The following is a 19,366-nucleotide window of genomic DNA, read 5'->3' as shown; positions in this document are numbered from 1 at the left end:
CCTTTGTATTGGTCGATCATTGCCTTTGGTATGTTTTTTAGGCAATCAGAGGGAGAGGCGTCATGAGGGTCATTTATTTTGATATGAGGTCATTTATTTTGACGCTCTTCTCTGGTCATGACGCTTGTTTGAGAAATGCTCTGGAAGTGCTTGCCTAAAAAATAGCCAAAGGGGGAGATTGTTGTTACGTTATATGTTGGCTCTATTTTTTAGTGCAAGTTGTATGGAAAGATGTCGGTCTTCATGCTCTAGCTTCTAGTAAGACATCCTACCTCATGTGCGCAGACAATATTTCAAGCAAGTTTCCGATTTTGCCAGATTGCCTCGCTGGTGACTTTATTGCGTGATATTCTTGCGAGAATGGGTAAGGAAACCCTAGATACACTTCCAGGTTTGTACAACTGCTATAAAAGCCATGCGCTTCCCCCTTAGCAGCCTTGACGCTTCTTCAAAATACTTAGAGCTCCTAGACGTGCAAGACCGATGGATTGGGAGGCTTTGTGTTTTTGACAAGAGCGGTGTCATTCACCAAATACTATTCCAGAAGATTGAGTGTTTGAGTGATTTTTGGTTCTGTGTTTACGTGATTGAAGACTCACGTGCGTTTGAAGACCAAAGTCATCTGAGCATAGGCGTTTGCTCGAAGAGTGGAATTGAGGAGGATCTCAAATTCAGGGGGAGTCCCTGGTCTAGGTATTCAGTCGTGGTAATAGTTTCTAGGGCGTTGATTTTGTGTTGTAATCATATAAAACCTTGCTTGTACTATTGACTACTATATAGTGAAATCCTTTCCACAGGCAGAGTGCCCCCAGACGTAAGCGATGTTGCACCGAACTGGATAACCATATTGTGTGTCGTTTATTTATCGCACTGTTTGTTGATTATCCATTATCTGTGTTCAAGCAAGTTGCCGGACACATTATCAACACATTGTGTGCGACATCTTGCATTTGTGACTAATAAGAATTTCAACTTGTTATTAGGGTTAGCGCGAGTTCTCTATCACAATAGCTAAATTACTGCTCAGAAATTGTTCATCCTTAAAGATTTTGACACCTCATCTCTTTCTCTTCTTCTTAGCACTTCGAATATATATATATATATATATATATATATATATATATATATATATAAATGAACGCTATGATTTGAACAAAAAAAAAAAACGAAAGCTGTGGGGGAAAGAAGTCATGAGAGTTAAGGGATTTGATTTTAACTTAAATCAATGCACTGTCCATGTGCACTTTAATAATCTAGCAAAAAATGTCTTCCAAATATTACACATGATAGTAGAACATAAACTTTTATGTTAAATCTTCGTCTTCACTGAAATCGATCGAATCACTGCTGCTTAGTTGTTGTCACTAATCTATGCACTCCTACCGCTTAATCATTATTACAAGGGAAAATATCAAGAATATCTATCGTGTTTAATCGAAATGCGAGATTTATCTCCTCGATTTTTAGAAATATCAGGCATATCCCTTAAGTTTAATATAAATGACATATATCCTAAAAAATGTTATATTACAAATATCACCATTTTCGTTTATTTTTTACAAAAAATCATTTTAACTCCCCAAAATATCCTTAATAGAATAAATATTTATTTACTATTTTATTTTAAAAAAAATTGAAATCTCTCTTTATAAAAAAAATTCTTAACTTTTTATAAAAAAAAATTAATTTAATTTTTTTGTATATAGAATAGAAAATAAAAAAATTATTTCATGAAGGGTATTTAGGGGAGTTCGAATTATTTTTTTTTTGTAAAAAATAAACGAAAAAGATGATATTTGTAATATAATATCTTTTTTAGGTATATGTCATTTATATTAAACTGAATGGATATATTTGATATTTCTAAAAATCGAAGGGATAAATCTCGCATTTCGATTAAACACGAGGAATATTCTTGATATTTTCCCTTATTACAAACATGGGCTTCGGAGTCGCCCATAAACACACATGTGAGCCTTGACCTATATATATAGTTTTACTTTGATGATACTTGGACAAATATGAACAACACAAACAACTCTTGAACACAGGATTACAAATGTCCTGAGCACAGATGTCTTAAAAAACAAGTGTTATTAAGTTATATAGCCACACGGATATAGTGGATTGAAATATAGCCCACCTTTGGTTAATTTCTTGTAAATAACCAAGTAAACTTATTAACAGATTAATAAAAGACTTATTTAACACAGTCAAACATATGTTTTAGGTAGTTAATAGACTGACACATATGCAAGTAGGCTATTTACAAAATATTTACTAAAGGTTGGCTAATTTACAATTCCTATAGTTTAGGTGGCTTACGTAGCCAATTTTTTGAAAAAACAATTCATCTTTTTTACTGTGACTAAGAAACATAGTATAAAATACCCAAAATGAAAAGGGCCCTCTAATTCATTTAAGATTGTAATATGTTTTTCATCAAAAGTAAGCAAAAGAACAAAAAATAACGCCAAAGTTTTACTGTTACGGAACAATAATTATTCAGATAATAGTCAAGAGTTACGGAACAAAATTATTCCGATAATAGTCAAGAGTTACAGAACAAAATTATTCCGATAATAGTCAAGAGACATCAAGAATATTGAGCACTACCTACAAAAGAGACATATAAATAGGGGGCATATTTATTTGTATTTGTCAAAAATGCAAAATGCAAAAAGCAATAATTTCATCTTCCAACACATCATCAAATCTCTTTGATTGGTGGTAAATGACATCCAAAAGCTCTCCTTTTTTTTCTTCTTTCTTTATTGGACCATTTGTGCGATAAAAAAATTGAAAACATGCTCTAACATGAAATCATACCTCCATATTGTCGTACGAATTAATAACCAGGTCGCCGTCAGGTTTATCAACGTGAAGTTGTTCTTTCTTCTCACCTAAACCAAACAAATATCACACAAAATAGTCACACATATGAGTGAATAGCCAAAAAAAAATCATTATTATGGAATAGTCATTTGGGTGTGTTAATTGCTCTAGCTATTCTTGCTGGAATAGATCTATGATTAAGAATAATTTATCGCTTCTAACAAGCGGCGGAATATAAAAAATTCTTTAAAACACGTAAAATGATTTTACTACATAGACAAAGTGCATGAACATATAATTTAAAATTTAAAACTATAAAGAGTTTTCACTCGGTACCAACCTCGTTTGCAGCTTGAGCGTTGAGAAACCTTTGGAAAGGTTGAATCGCTCATCTCGGTACCAACCTCGTTTACAGCTTGAGCGTTGAGAAACCTTTGGAAAGGTTGAATCGCTCATCTCCCCACTTAGCTTGTCTCCTTCGTGTTTTCTTGAATCCTGAATAACCACGATAGTTTCTACCACTAGAGTCTTCAAGTTTAGAAATGATTTAGTGTGTGGGCACTATTAAACACAATGACTCAAGAACTAGTCTTAGAGCCAAAGAGCTAATACAAAACGATAGGTCTAATGATGACCTAGGTGCCAAAACAAAAGAGCAAGACGAGAGAGAGAGAGAGAGAGAGAGAGAGAGAGAGAGAGAGAGAGAGAGAGAGAGAGAGAGAGCGAGAGAGAGAGAGAGAGAGGATGGGCAGCCAAGCTCGAGAGAGAAGCTCTCAATCTCAAAAACTTGTGTCTTCAACATTGTGAATGAGGTGTGGTATTTATAGGATGAGGGATTGCCTTGAAGAGGTAGTTTCCTCTTTTCTATTGAGTATCACATATTCATGAGCACAATCTCTATTTCTCATAATAATACCAAGGTTGCAAATAGTTTCCCTTTTCCTCTATGACTTGGACGTCCAACATCAATATGGCTTATGCCATAAATTTGTTTCCTCTTTTCCTTTTTGACAAGTATCTTCATACATCAATGCACAAAATAAATTCTCTTTTTCTCTATATAGAGGGCCACAAAATTGATCATCTAGAACAAGCTTCTAGATGTTTCTTTATTTGTTAATGACAGTAATAAGAAAAGCCCATGTCGAATTTTCACATAAAATTCCATAAAATGAAATTCAATCCTCAAGGCCCAAATATCATGTTGGCCATGTGGACTCAATTTAGATTGTCATCATATGACAATGTCCAAAATCTTATTTTGACATTTATACCATCTTATTGTCCTTATGGACAAAATTACCCTTTAGACAATTTTCGTAAAATTCGTCTAGTTCAACACTTGAACTTGGTTTGACTTAGCTACTAGTTTAACAAATCCTACTCTAATGACTTGTGGTAGTGACCTCATGAATCCAAATGAACAAAGCTTGAACTAGCATGCTTGGACACAAAAGTTCACAAACCTTTTCCAAGTTCTAGCTTAATGTCAACTGACTCCACTACAGGGTTGACACTGAAAATCTCTCGGTTCAAATGAATATATTTTATACTAAAAATTCTACTTAATTGTGATGAGTGGATCCATTGAATATTATCTATGTTTACCCCTCAAGAATATCATCAACTAGATGAGATTTATAAAATTATCATTTTACCCTTCCAGTTGTTATTTCCTCAACTCCTTTGTCACTTGTGAATAAGTTAGAAACAATGTATTGACGAGGAGCTAACAAGTCACATTGTTCATCCAAAAGAGTCATGGCTCAATTTGGACACTGGCCAGTTCATTTATTCACATTCCAAGGAACAAAGCATGAGGTGATATACATTGCATTTCAGCAATCTTGTACATGAATTCCATATCTATGATATCTTCACAAAGTTGTTCATGACATCTTCATAACTTAGTACTTCATCAATAGGTCTTGTCTATATCACTTAGTGAATCTAGAACTCTGACTTTCTCAAATGAGAGTACGTAAGGTATGAAATGACATGTCTCATTTCAGGATTTAGGTAAGCATGATGCAATTCATACATAGTGACTTTGAGACAGAAGAGGTTAAATGAATTGTTCTTACATTGTCTCTAGAAGTGCACTGGTCAATTCAGTATCTTCAGAAGATACCTAGGAAAAATTATAGAGTCTCCAACTCTCTATGTCTCATAACCAGACATCATAGGTTCTCCTAACAATCATACTGAGATCAATAGCCATTTGATCCTTAGATTGTGAATATTATGTTTTAAGCAAACCATGAAGAGTTTGTTCATGCAAATCTATATTTGACTCTTCATTTGTTGTTAGGTTTTTTTAAGGACTAAAGACTAAGGTTAATCATAAAGATTCAAACAAACAAACACGGAAGAATGAATGAAAGCTTCAACCCTTTATTAATTATTCAGCAATTACAAGAAAGAGTCTTCGTGAGACTTTATTGCATCAAATGCATATAAGCATCAACTATTACTCTTCTTGTGGGCACCAATGCCAAAAATTCTGCAGAAATCTAAGTTTCAAAACAATAAAGCTGACATATAAACAATATTAATGCCTACCACGAAAGAAATTAAAAAAAATATTGTTACGTGTCTTCTTTTTACCAGCCACGACTTCTTTCTCCAACTATAGTTTCTCGTTGGCGATTTCAGTGATTGAAGAAGCCACTTCCAATGCGTCCGCTACTTTCAAAGAGACCGTCGATACTCTCATCACCACCTTAAAATTAAAAAAGCCACGTTGAGAGGATATTTAATGTTAAGAATTGAACGCGGAAAAACACAATTCTACAAGATTTCAAAAAAAAAAAAACAAATCAAAGCACAAAACTAGCGATAAATTCTACTTGAAGTTATCTGCAATAATCTAGCGCCAAGAACAAAGAGTGAGGGAAAGAAGAAGGAGAAGACATGCTGATTTATTCTAGTTCCGATTCAGAATGATTCCTAGTACAGTCAGGCCTCGAGAGAGTCATATTTCTATGATCCACTATCTTCAATAGAGTACAAGTACAAATTCGATCAAACCCTTGATCTTGGCTTCAAGCTTCAACCCTGAAAAAAAAATAAAATAGCCTCACAACATATTATCTCTCATGTTTTCAGTGAGATCAAGACCCTATTCTTGATCTCTAACACTCTCTCAGATTTTACTTCTCTAATCACAATGAATAAATGAAGCGATCAGAATAAACGACCAAGGTTAGTGTTTATATACTCACACTACCCTGTTACAACTTACCTAAAAACCATGTGTAGATCCTAACTAACTCTCCATCCCGAGCTCTTGAGTTTGCTGCTGAACTGTCATGATGACGAGGCAAAACTTTCACAAATCTCCACCTTGCTGGTTCATCACCCATCTTCACTCTTCAGGTACACCAATTGAAGTCCTCATTTGTGTATATCACCAAATTTCTCTTTCATCTCGAGGCCTATTTACATGGTCCTTACTCCTTGACCATCCTTAGCAAGATAAGAGCTCCTTCAAACTTACTAAGTGCAACAACTTTGGTAAATACATTGGCAAGATGGATCTCAGTGTCAATCATCTTCACCATCACCAGCTTCTCATTTATAACATCCTTGATGAAGTGCAGTCTCACGTCAATGGATTTGATCCACTCATGAAACACACTATTTTTTTACAGCTGGATTGTACTCTGAAAATCACATTTGACCACTGTTTCTTCATCTGCCATACCAATCTCTTTGGTGAATCCTTTTAACAACAAAGCTTCTTTAATTGCTTCAATAAGAGTGAGCATATCTGAGAATCACATTTAACCACTGTTTCTTCATCTGCCAGACCAATCTCTTTGGTGAATCTTTTTAACCACAAAACTTCTTTAATTGCTTCAATAAGAGCAATATACTATGCCTCTGTGGTAGACAAGGCCACTATATGTTGGAGTGTAGACTTCAAACTCTCAGTATTTCCTCCAATTGTGAACACGTATCCTGCTAGGGACCTTCTTTTGTCTAAATCTCCTGCATAATCTGAGTCACAGTCCCAACAACTCTGCACCTTCCCTCTTAATCAGCTTTAAAGACCATCTTCAGATTTAGGCTTGCTTTGATGTATTTGACCAAACATTTTGCTACTTGCCAGTGAAGTCGAGTAGCTTGCTCATAAACCTGCTGATGAGACTTACACCATAAGCAATATCAGGTCTGGTGCTTATCATGGCATACATGCAACTGCCAACACAGTTTGAGTATGGCACATCTCTCATGAACTTCCTTTCTATAGCCTCTTTATTTGCTTGAACAACTCTCAGCTTGAAATAATCTAGCGCGAAGAACAAAACACACGAAGATTGAGGGGAAGAAGAAAGAGAAGACACGCTGATTTATCCTGGTTCGGATTCAGAATGAATCCTAGTCCCTTCAGACCTTGAGAGGGTCCTATTTCGATGACGCATTATCTTCAACAGAGTACAAGTACAAATACGATCAAACCCTTGATTTTGGATTCAAACGTTAACCTAGAAAACCCAAACAGCCTCACAACAGCTTATCTCTCGTGTTTCCAGTGAGATCAAGACCCTATTCTTGATCTCTAACACTCTCTCAGATTTTACTTCTCTAATCACAGTGAGTGAATGAATCGATCACAAGAAACTACCCATGTTAGTGTTTATATACTCACATTACCCTGGTTACAACTTGCCTAAAAACCATGTGCAGACCTAACTAACTCTCCAGCCCGAGCTCTTGAGTTTGTTGGTGACGTGTCATGATGACGAGGCACAACTTTCACAGTTAAGAATAAAATAGAAAAAACACCCTTCCCCACGTCTAACCTTGTATGGAAGGATTTTTGACCAATGAGCTCTGAGTAGTCTTGAAAATCACTTTCAGATTTCGGGATAAAGTTGTCAAGTGTTTTCTCGTCACCTTTCTTGCTAAAGAGCTCATTTGCTTGATTTGTTATCTGCTTCTTCTACGAGCTCTGAAGGAGGAAAATGATGTGAATATGGTCTCTAATAATATATTAGATAACTTACTGCATTGATTTGTTGTTATTAGTCCTCTCTAGAATCTCCATGGGAAGGAAACAGACAATTCAAATAAAGTGAAACTATAAAGAGGTAATCGAGTTTAAAACATCAATATATTTTTTTCTTTTTCCATCGACATTAAACAAACTAAGAAAAAAATTAGCTTCGTGAATCTAATCCTAGATAAATAAATACATGTAGAATTAATCAGATAAAGTGCATTGATGGGAAGGCCCTTAGAGAACTGTTCGAGAACATGGAAAAAAGTTAAATAATCTTAAAGCAATTTACCTTTGTTGTCAGAAGTTTCCCAGACAAAGGATCTAGAGGCTCTTCCTTTACATCGATGCTCTTTTCTTTCTTTTCGGCTGCTTTTTGTGCAGGTTTCTTAGGGGCCTTCACAAAAGGAGCAGCATGCTCCTGGTCCATAAAAAATGTATATATACTTCTACAAGTAATATTACCTTGTGGAAAAAAATTACTTATTACAAGTAGGTTTCCTCAAAATAAAATGCAATGACAAAGTGGTAAGCAACCATGTATGATGAATATAAGATTCAAAAATAAAGATGAAGATAACTTTTTTCCGTCTTTTTCAATGGGATGCAGTGAACAAAAAATTCAGATACAGCCCCTGTTTCACTCAAAAGACATAATGCTATTATAAAAAATAACACTGCATTCAAATTGGGTGACTTGTGGTTTATTATAATAAGGCTTTTAACCAAGAAAATAAATGCAACTCAACCAATGTTACTAAGGAAAATAGAATTACCTGATGTGTTGTGAGAGTTCACTCGCAGGAATCAGTAATTCAGCACCACTCTCGTTGTAATCTGAGACAAGGATGACATAACATAAGCAACATGTTGGAAAAGATCAGCGACACAATGGAGGTACAAATACATAACTATTGAATTTAACTATTGTTGTTGGCCCGTCTAGGGCCAACGGGAACAAGGTCATCTCTTCGACCCACATGGCTGGTACGAGATCTTGGGCGGCGAAATCCCGACTCAACCAGGAGCCGGCCCAAACCAATGGCCAAGTCAAAACCCAGCCACGGGCCGAGTCAATGGCTCACCCGGCCATTGGCTGGGTCAAATGGCTCACTCGGCCATTGGACAGTTCACTCGGCCAATGGCCGAGTGAACCCCTCAGCCACCAAGGCAGTTCACTCGGCCATTGGCCGAGTGAACCTTCCAGCAGTTCACTCGGCCAATGGCCGAGTGAACCCCTCAGCCACCAAGGCAGTTCACTCGGCCATTGGCCGAGTGAACCTTCCAGCAGTTCACTCGGCCAATGGCCGAGTGAACCCCTCAGCCACCAAGGCAGTTCACTCGGCCATTGGCCGAGTGAACCTTCCAGCAGTTCACTCGGCCAATGGCCGAGTGAACCCCTCAGCCACCAAGGCAGTTCACTCGGCCATTGGCCGAGTGAACCTTCCAGCAGTTCACTCGGCCAATGGCCGAGTGAACCCTTCAGCCGCCAAGACAGTTCACTCGGCCATTGGCCGAGTGAACCTTCCAACAGTTCACTCGGCCAATGGCCGAGTGAACCTCCCTGCTGCCTCAGCAGTTCACTCGGCCATTGGCCGAGTGAACCTCAGCCGGCCCAAGACCTTCACTCGGCCAATGGCCGAGTGAACTTCACCACCATGTTCACTCGGCCATTAGCCGACCCAACCTCCTCCAATGCCGACCCAAGCATTCTCACTCGGCCAAGGGGTCTTCAAACCACCCCTTGGCTGCCTATAAATACCAAGGCACCCCCCTTGGTTCAGGTAATCCATTCTTGAGTACTGAAACGCTGCCGAACTCGTACCTCGCTCGTTTCTCTCAAGCTTTGGCCTCTAAACACCCCTAAAACCTCTATACTCCACCTCAATCACACTAATGTTGAGCGTCGGAGAGGTAAACAGGGGCACCCCCCCTGTTTCCCCTTTGTAGTTCACACCTTCTTTGCTTACTTTTCAGGTGCTTGGACGAGACAGAGATCACCTACAGCTAAGGGACGGCTTGGGATACCAAGCCCGACACGCTCGAGTCGAGACGAGACCACTTGGTCCGGCCTTGGGTCTAACCGTCTGCGACTCCTAAATAGTTGTCCGAAAAACAGCGACAACATTTTGGCGCTAGAAGGAGGGGACCTCCGACCTTGGCACGCTCTCCCTTCCATTCCACACTTTCACCACTCCTACGACTCTCGAGAGATGAGTCACCTACCCGCTACCTCCGCGGGTACCCGAGCGACGAGCTCGAGGTACGGTCTCCGACTCCTCGCACACCGTCTTGAAGGGCAACCTCGCGATAGCGAGAGCCAGCCCCAAGACCCGATGAACGACCCCGAGGCCGAGCTCCGAGAGGACACGGCCCGGCGGCTCGCGGAGCTCCTTGACCGTCCCGGCGTTGACAGCTCCCTCATCGCCGACGTCGAGGATCGATCTGCTCAGGATTACTCCGACCCCGAATACGTGGAGGAGTCAAGGACCGACGAGGCCACCCCTAGCCTCGCTCAAGCGCGACCCGAGAGGGCCAATGGTGCGTTGGCCGATCCTTTGTACCCGGCGCGCCAACAGGCACGGTCACAGTCCTGGGGACTCGCCCCCTCGGTTTCAAGAGGTGGCCGGACACGGCCCCTCGCCGAGGAGAGAGCGACTATGGTCGACGAAGGAGCCGATAGCCGAAGCGCTCGCCGGACAACCCGACCAAGGGCGACCTCGCCTCGTCACGCGCCAAGCGTGGACCTTAGAGAGCGCTTGACGGCGCAGAGAAACTCCCGAGGGGAGGATCTCCGCCAAAGGCTAAATTCTCGAAGGGACGCGCTCCCCGCCGCAACTCTTGGCCGACCTCAGGCCAATGTCATGGACCAAGCATCCAACGAACGCCAACCGGTGACTCCCGTGGCCCCGACGGTCGGCCCTGCTAACGGGCTTGACGTGGTCACGATGATTCAGAGCCTCCAGAATCAAATCATCGAGATGAGGGAGTCGGGGAGGCAAAGGCCGTACGGAGGGATCGAGGAATCATACTCTCCCTTCGCCGCACAGGTCCTCGCGCAGCCATGCGTGGGAAACTTTAAGTTACCGTCCATTCCCCCCTATGATGGACGTACGGACCCCCACTTCCACGTCCAACACTATGAGACGTGGATGACGATGCAAGGGCAGACGGACGCCACCCTCTGCCAAGCCTTCAGCCTGACCCTCACGGGGTCGGGCTTTGAATGGTTCCAAAGTTTGAGGCCTGGAAGCATCCCGTCCTTCAGGGCCTTGCGAGAGGCTTTCCTCGCTCGCTTTGCCACGCTTGTGGCACAAAAGAAATCGAAGACCCACCTCCTCTCCATTCGACAGGGGAGAGATGAGACATTGAGACAATACCTCGCTCGCTTCACCGAGGAGTCTCACAAAGTCGAGGGCTTCGACGACAAGGACGCCATCACGGCGATCACCGAGGGAGTTCGCACGAGCGACTTCCTCAAGTCCATTGTCGGGCAAGTCCCGCGAGACATGGCGGAGCTGATGACGAGAGCCCGTACACATATGGGAATCGAGGACTATCTCGATGGCCGCGATGGCCGAAAGTCAGGAGGACAAGGTAGTCGCCACCGCGAAGAACGGGACGAAGATCGCCCCGACCCTCAAAGCAAGAGGAGCAAGGGAGGCCGGGCCCTTAACGGTCGCCCCCTCTCCGGTCCAAGATCGTCGCACGTTGATAGCTTCCGAGCGTCATCAACATACACCCCTCTGAACACTCCGCAAGAGCGGATCCTAGCTCTACACCGCGACAAGCTAGGAAGTCCAGCTCCTCTGGCGAAGGATCCCGCGAAGAGGGATCGGAACAAGTTCTGTGAGTACCACCAGGATCACGGGCATCTGACGTCCGAGTGCTATCATCTTAGGCGTCAGATCGAGGCCCTGATTCAAGACGGGAAATTAAAAGAGTATGTCCTGAGAACGGTCGGGGCGGCCACGGTGCACGAAGGCCGTCCACGGCAGGGAAGGAAGGGTCCGGCGACGGTGACTGTCATGGACCAGGCAGCGATTGAAGAACCGGAGAGCTCACAGCTGCATGTCGTGGGCTAAGCCCGTCCCCTTTTCTCATTATGTCATTTTATTTCCGGTTTTAAGACAATCTCGAATTTCAATAAGGCCAATGGCCCAGGGATGTAATTTTTGACTATTTGTGCATGATAATTGTATCACATTTCACCTCGAAGTCTTTATCTTGCTGCATTATAATTTCTAGTCTCCTCTACGAGTACACGAGAAACTCGGGGGGCTAATGGGAAACAATGCTCAACGAAGAACAATGCTCGACGAAACTAAAGCTCACTCGTTCAACAAAAAAAAAAACAACAAAAAAGACGTGCAAATCGATTATGCCTTCGTTGGCAAATCGAGAACATAAGACGCGCACAATACAAAAAAGACGTGCAAATCGATTATGCCTTCGTTGGCAAATCGAGAAAAGTAAGACGCGCACTAAACGACGAAGACGTGCTAATCGATCATGCCTTCGTTGGCAAATCGAGAACATAAGACGCGCACAATACAACAAAGACATGCTAATCGATTATGCCTTCGTTGGCAAATCGAGAACATAAGACGCGCGCCATACGACGAAGACGTGCTAATCGATTATGCCTTCGTTGGCAAATCGAGAAAAGTAAGACGCGCACTAAACGACGAAGACGTGCAAATCGATTATGCCTTCGGTGGCAAATCGAGAAAAGTAAGACGCGCACAAAACGACAAAGACGTGCTAATCGATTGTGCCTTCGTTGGCAAATCGAGAAAAGTAAGACGCGCACTAAGCAACAAAGACGTGCTAATCGATTATGCCTTCGTTGGCAAATCGAGAAAAGTAAGACACGCACAATACAACAAAGACGTGCTAATCGATTATGCCTTCGGTGGCAAATCGAGAAAAGTAAGACGCGCACAAAACGACAAAGACGTGCAAATCGATTATGCCTTCGGTGGCAAATCGAGAAAAGTAAGACGCGCACAAAAACGACAAAGACGTGCAAATCGATTATGCCTTCGTTGGCAAGTCGAGAAAAAAAAGACGCGCACAAAACAAAAAAGACGTGCTAATCGATTATGCCTTCGTTGGCAAATCGAGAAAAGTAAGACGCGCATTAAACGACGAAGACGTGCTAATCGATCATGCCTTCGTTGGCAAGTCGAGAAAAGTAAGACGCGCACTACACAAAAAAGACGTGCAAATCGATTATGCCTTCGTTGGCGAGTCGAGAAAAGTAAGACGCGCACCACACAAAGAAGACGCGCAAATCGATTATGCCCTCATTGGCAAGTCGAGAAAACAAGACGCGCACAACGCAATAAAGCCGTGCTAACCGATCACGCCCTCATTGGTAGATCGAGAAAATGAGCCACGCACGATCAACCCGAAACAAAAAGTCGTCCCTCGCGACGCACAAAGGCCGTCCCTCGCGACGCGCGAAGGCCATTCCTCATGGCACGGACCCGAGAGCGTTCATCCCGCATCCGTACAAAGGCGTAGATTTTGAGTTTCCACTCGATCTACGCTCGACCGGAAACTCGGGGGGCTAATGTTGTTGGCCCGTCTAGGGCCAACGGGAACAAGGTCATCTCTTCGACCCACATGGCTGGTACGAGATCTTGGGCGGCGAAATCCCGACTCAACCAGGAGCCGGCCCAAACCAATGGCCAAGTCAAAACCCAGCCACGGGCCGAGTCAATGGCTCACCCGGCCATTGGCTGGGTCAAATGGCTCACTCGGCCATTGGACAGTTCACTCGGCCAATGGCCGAGTGAACCCCTCAGCCACCAAGGCAGTTCACTCGGCCATTGGCCGAGTGAACCTTCCAGCAGTTCACTCGGCCAATGGCCGAGTGAACCCCTCAGCCACCAAGGCAGTTCACTCGGCCATTGGCCGAGTGAACCTTCCAGCAGTTCACTCGGCCAATGGCCGAGTGAACCCCTCAGCCACCAAGGCAGTTCACTCGGCCATTGGCCGAGTGAACCTTCCAGCAGTTCACTCGGCCAATGGCCGAGTGAACCCCTCAGCCACCAAGGCAGTTCACTCGGCCATTGGCCGAGTGAACCTTCCAGCAGTTCACTCGGCCAATGGCCGAGTGAACCCTTCAGCCGCCAAGACAGTTCACTCGGCCATTGGCCGAGTGAACCTTCCAACAGTTCACTCAGCCAATGGCCGAGTGAACCTCCCTGCTGCCTCAGCAGTTCACTCGGCCATTGGCCGAGTGAACCTCAGCCGGCCCAAGACCTTCACTCGGCCAATGGCCGAGTGAACTTCACCACCATGTTCACTCGGCCATTGGCCGACCCAACCTCCTCCAATGCCGACCCAAGCATTCTCACTCGGCCAAGGGGTCTTCAAACCACCCATTGGCTGCCTATAAATACCAAGGCACCCCCCTTGGTTCAGGTAATCCATTCTTGAGTACTGAAACGCTGCCGAACTCGTACCTCGCTCGTTTCTCTCAAGCTTTGGCCTCTAAACACCCCTAAAACCTCTATACTCCACCTCAATCACACTAATGTTGAGCGTCGGAGAGGTAAACAGGGGCACCCCCCCTGTTTCCCCTTTGTAGTTCACACCTTCTTTGCTTACTTTTCAGGTGCTTGGACGAGACAGAGATCACCTACAGCTAAGGGACGGCTTGGGATACCAAGCCCGACACGCTCGAGTCGAGACGAGACCACTTGGTCCGTCCTTGGGTCTAACCGTCTGCGACTCCTAAATAGTTGTCCGAAAAACAGCGACAACAACTATAGACATCATGGAAAAACCATGATTTGCAGACCTTAAGCAAGTCACCTATTTCAAGATCATTGTTTATTAGCTATATAATAAACAATGATCTTGGAATGAATTTTACAATTGTCTTTGGTTGCACATATGTAGCAAAAGCTTTGCCTCAAAAGATACCAACTTTTGGAACATTTTTTCCTTCTCTCTCCGAAAGCACTCATTTCTTTCAGCTTCTTGTAGCAGTGGACGATTCCTAAGATGTTTAATAGTTGTCTCTTATATTCATGACTGCTCTTTACCTTAATTTAGTTCATTCAATTTATTTTCAGCTACTGATAATATGTTATTACGATCCAGAAGATCTGAAAACTTTCCAAGAGAATTGAAGATGACAAACATAGCATCGAGACTGACAGTGTATCTAGCCCTTTCCTTGGTCAAGGACACAACTTTCATCTCGTTGGTCCTTTTCGCTGCGCTCCACTAGGTATGGAGCTCCTCGTTATCTGCGAGCTATCGAAACAAAATACAAGCCTAATAAACAAGTCTAGAGAAATGGCACTGCATAATTATGTTAACTCTTCAAGTATCAACAGAGAGATGGGAGAATTTTTTATATAATGAACTTGATTGTGCAATTATTGTTAGCTACTGATAATATTTACTAATATTGTCAGCAAATTGGTCACTCATTTAAACACTTCTACCATATACAAACTAATACATTAAAGCCACAAAGAAAAAAAATACAACATAATCCTCGGTAGGGGCACTAATTCGCACATTTAGACAATGAGATCGGATTGCTTCACTATCTTTTGAAGACATGAGATTCCAAAACGAATTTAAATTACTTTGAAACGAAGCAGCCAATGAAAAATACAAATGATCATAACTTTAGGCAATTACAATTCAAAATTAAAACATAGAATGTAGAGAATTTGGTTTTATCATATACAATATATCTCTTAATTCAATCTAAACAATCTTTTATTTTCTATAATTATTTTTCAGTGGTTATTTATTTGGAGAAGGTTGTGAAAAATCTTATTAAATGGATAAGAAAAAATACATCATTTTAAAACGGATAAAAAGAAGGGAGCCCGAGCTAAATAACAAAGTCAAACGTTGTAATTGTCAAAATAGCCAAGTTTTGGTTTATTTTTAATGTGTAGCCAATATACCACATTAACGGTTAAAAAATAAAAATTTGCCCTTCATTTAAATAATATCAAATCAAATTCCAGCGCCCAAAACAAGAAAGAAATAAAATTTGAACCAATGAATGCGAACTAAAAAAATCCAGCGTGATAAATGCGCGTATCTAACAAATCAACGTGATAAATGCCAAGCAAGACGCAACCACACCTACACCGCAGGAGAAGAAATTCAAAAACAAAGTCAAACAAAAATTTTTGAAGCGAGACTAGCGATTTTACGGAGGATTTGTTTTTGAAGATATTCTTGTTAACAACACCACCGGGGGCGACGTTATTCACGAAGAAATACGGGAGAAATCAAGTATATGAAATCGAAACAACCGGTAAGTGTATTGTTTGAAAAATTTGGGGGTTTATGTTGTTGTTCTTCTGCGGTGGTTGATTTAAGTTAATAACAAATAAACGAATGGCAATCGACCTATAATGGGTTGTTATTATGGGATAATTTGGGTTTATTGGGTTTGGTTTTTCTCGTTTAAGGTTTTTTGTAACTTTTAAGTGATTTATGGTTATCGGTGAGGGTAATATGAGTTTCTTAGTTATACCGATTTGATGGGTAATTTGTGTTAGAACACAGTCCCTTTGATATATAATCGTTAATTACGGTATATAATGAAACTGGTATTATTTGGGTTTTTAACTGTGAGTATATTTAATTGTTCATACAAGTTAATTTGGGTTAATGACAGACTATGTTAGAATTGTTAATACAAGCTTTTCTTTTAGTATATGTTATTTTTGATATGTATGTTAGTTTCTGTGAATGGTTTTGTATGATAATCAGTGTTTCATTCTGTTAATATATGTTAATTTGTATGTATGGTGATGAACAGAACATGAAGACCAGGTCGAGCGCGAAAAAGAAATCACCGGCGGTGAGGAGAAAAAATAAAGAACCAGCAGGGAAGAAAAATTCAAACATTGTGGTAAACATTATGAACATCCTAAATTCAGAAACCATTATATTTGGATTCCAAGTTAATTGACGTGTATATGTTCTCTGTGTAAATCCTGGAAGTTACGTTGTGGATAAGTCGATGTGGTATTCCGGACAACGAATCCATTCACATTCAAAGCTAGAAGTGATGGGATTAGTTAGATCACAACTAGTCACTGAAAAGCTAAGTGAGTTGTTTAATGAAGGTCCGTTTGCGGACTTTCTTAACTTCAACGGAAATAAATCCAAGAATTATACATAACAGAAATAAACAGATATTAACAGAAATTAACAGGATTGAAATCGTCAACAGATCGACAACAGATTAAATACAAAACACCAAACCCCAGATCGTCAACAGAAATTAACAAGAATTAACAGAAATTAACATGATTGAAATCGTCAACAGATCGACAACAGATTAAATACAAAACACCAAACCCGAGAACGTCAACAGCAATTAACAAGAATTAACATAAATTAACATGATTGAAAACAAGATCTTTAATTCCTGTACAAATATAACACATAAATACAAATAACAACAACCTATAAATCGTTCAATACCTGATTCAATGAGTGAAAAGTCGTCATTCAAAGATCTTGTAAGGGACAGTTCTTCATTCGTAATTGTTGAAACAGACAAATTTTCCATCGACATTTCTTAGGGTTGGTTTTTTCGGTGGAACAGATGAAAAACGAGGTCAGATTTGAATGTGTTTATTGATGAATAAGACTCTTCAGATAAGAACCTGTATTATCTAGAAATCAAAGAAGAAGAAAAATTGTGTGTGGTTAGGCGCTGAATGGTTTTTGAAATTTGAATACAACGTAACTTTCCAATCTCATTAACAATCTGATTCAATAAAATCTGTATTGAACGTGTATATTTTTTATGGTTAAACGTGGAAATTCTGTTAAACAAGCATTAAAAGTGGATCATTGGTTGACTTTATCATTTTGATTCTTTCCGTTTATATACAACACACGTTCAAAAAATAATAAGGGCAGTTTAGGTAGAAAAAATAAGTCTGAAATGCCAGCTCACTCATATTGGCTATTCTGCAAAAGTTTCTCAAAGGTTGGCTATTTTGCAATCTAAACGTTTGGACATGGCTAGTTCGTCTAATTTTTGTATCTAGAATTCCAACAATCAATTATCAAGAATGTAAATCTTACATCAACTTTCCATGTTTTGATCTCCACCAATTCATAAATAACATAACGGATTCTCATTCTTTCCCTCACATTTTTCGGGTTCCGAACGGATTCCAAAACTATGTTTCATTGTTTTTATATTGTGTTATACTTGATTTATGTTTGTTAATCGGTAATTTGGGTGCGTCGTAAGACTAGAATTTTAAACACAAAATATGCATATAAGATAATATAGAGCTTTTTCACCCATTTTGCTTAATCTCGAGAAGAGATATTGTACATTATTATACATGGGGAAAATAACACATATATACCTTGTGTTTTAGTGAAATGTCGAGTTTAACTTTTAGTTTTCAAAAATATTGAGTTCCTACCATCTGTTCAACTAAAATGACGAAATTATACCCTGAAATGGATAATAGTGTTACAAATCTCACATTCATTGATGTTAACTCTTATATAAGAAAAAACGAATCAAATCCAAACCAGTACCTTAACTTTCAAATTCTCAATTTTGAATAAAAAATAGCCTTAAATCAAAATTAAATAATAAAATTCATATCTCCCAAGAGATGAATTCATTCCGTGTACGAATTACAACGCTGAATCCTAGATTCTCTGTTCGAATGTGTAATTTTAATGACTATCAACTATCGATTTTTACCTCTTGCCTCTTTCTGTGTTCTCCACGATTTAGGAATTGTTGTTTGTTTTTTCATTTTTAAATAAATTACATATGTGGCGCAAATGAATAAAGATAATTGGTGTTTACATATAAATATTATAGTCTAGTCAATGAAAATTCAATAAAAAGTCAATAAAAAGGATACGTGGCACTGGGGATGGAAATTTCGTGTTCGTGTCGTGTTAATCGTGTTTGCATAAATAATTGTTAAAACCAAATCCGACCATTTATTAATCGTGTTTGAAATCTATATCCAAATCCGACTGTTCATTTTTTTACAGATCAATTACCGTTTAAATTAAACCATTTAATAAACGTGTTAAATAGTTGATTTAATCGTGTTTAAACATTTGTACTCAATTAACTGAGATTAAATTATAAAAAAACATAATATTTACAAGAGAAAAAACAATCTTAACAAAATAAAAATATATCAAACATACTAGACATGGGAAAATAAGACTTCAAAATACAATCATCATTCTAAAAAATAAATAAAAGAAGATATATGATTAGTTTTAGCCAATAAAAATACTTGAACCTTTAGATTATACATCCTCGTCATGTAACTTGAATTTCAAAATTTCTTTTATGAAGTCCTCGGCTCGTCTGAAGGAGGCATCTCATCAAACTCCTAAGTTAGATAATCAAAATAAATCAAAAGACAAGTTTCATATATATATATATATATATATATATATATATATATATAACTAAGTTAAAAGACTATTATAATATAATAATAATAATAAATTATATTTCAC

General features: G+C 40.1%; 1 pseudogene; it reads right to left on the bottom strand.

The window, feature by feature from the left end:
- Positions 1 to 2,661: 2,661 nt before the first annotated feature.
- On the bottom strand, positions 2,662 to 15,058 carry LOC149395138 (uncharacterized; annotated as a pseudogene).
- Positions 15,059 to 19,366: the final 4,308 nt, after the last annotated feature.

Source organism: Urtica dioica, chromosome 5 (genome assembly GCF_054948205.1).
Source record: "Urtica dioica subsp. dioica isolate 48M chromosome 5, U.dioica_male_clone48M_v1_H2, whole genome shotgun sequence".
Lineage (NCBI taxonomy): Eukaryota > Viridiplantae > Streptophyta > Magnoliopsida > Rosales > Urticaceae > Urtica > Urtica dioica.
This window is presented reverse-complemented; position numbering and strand designations above follow the sequence as displayed.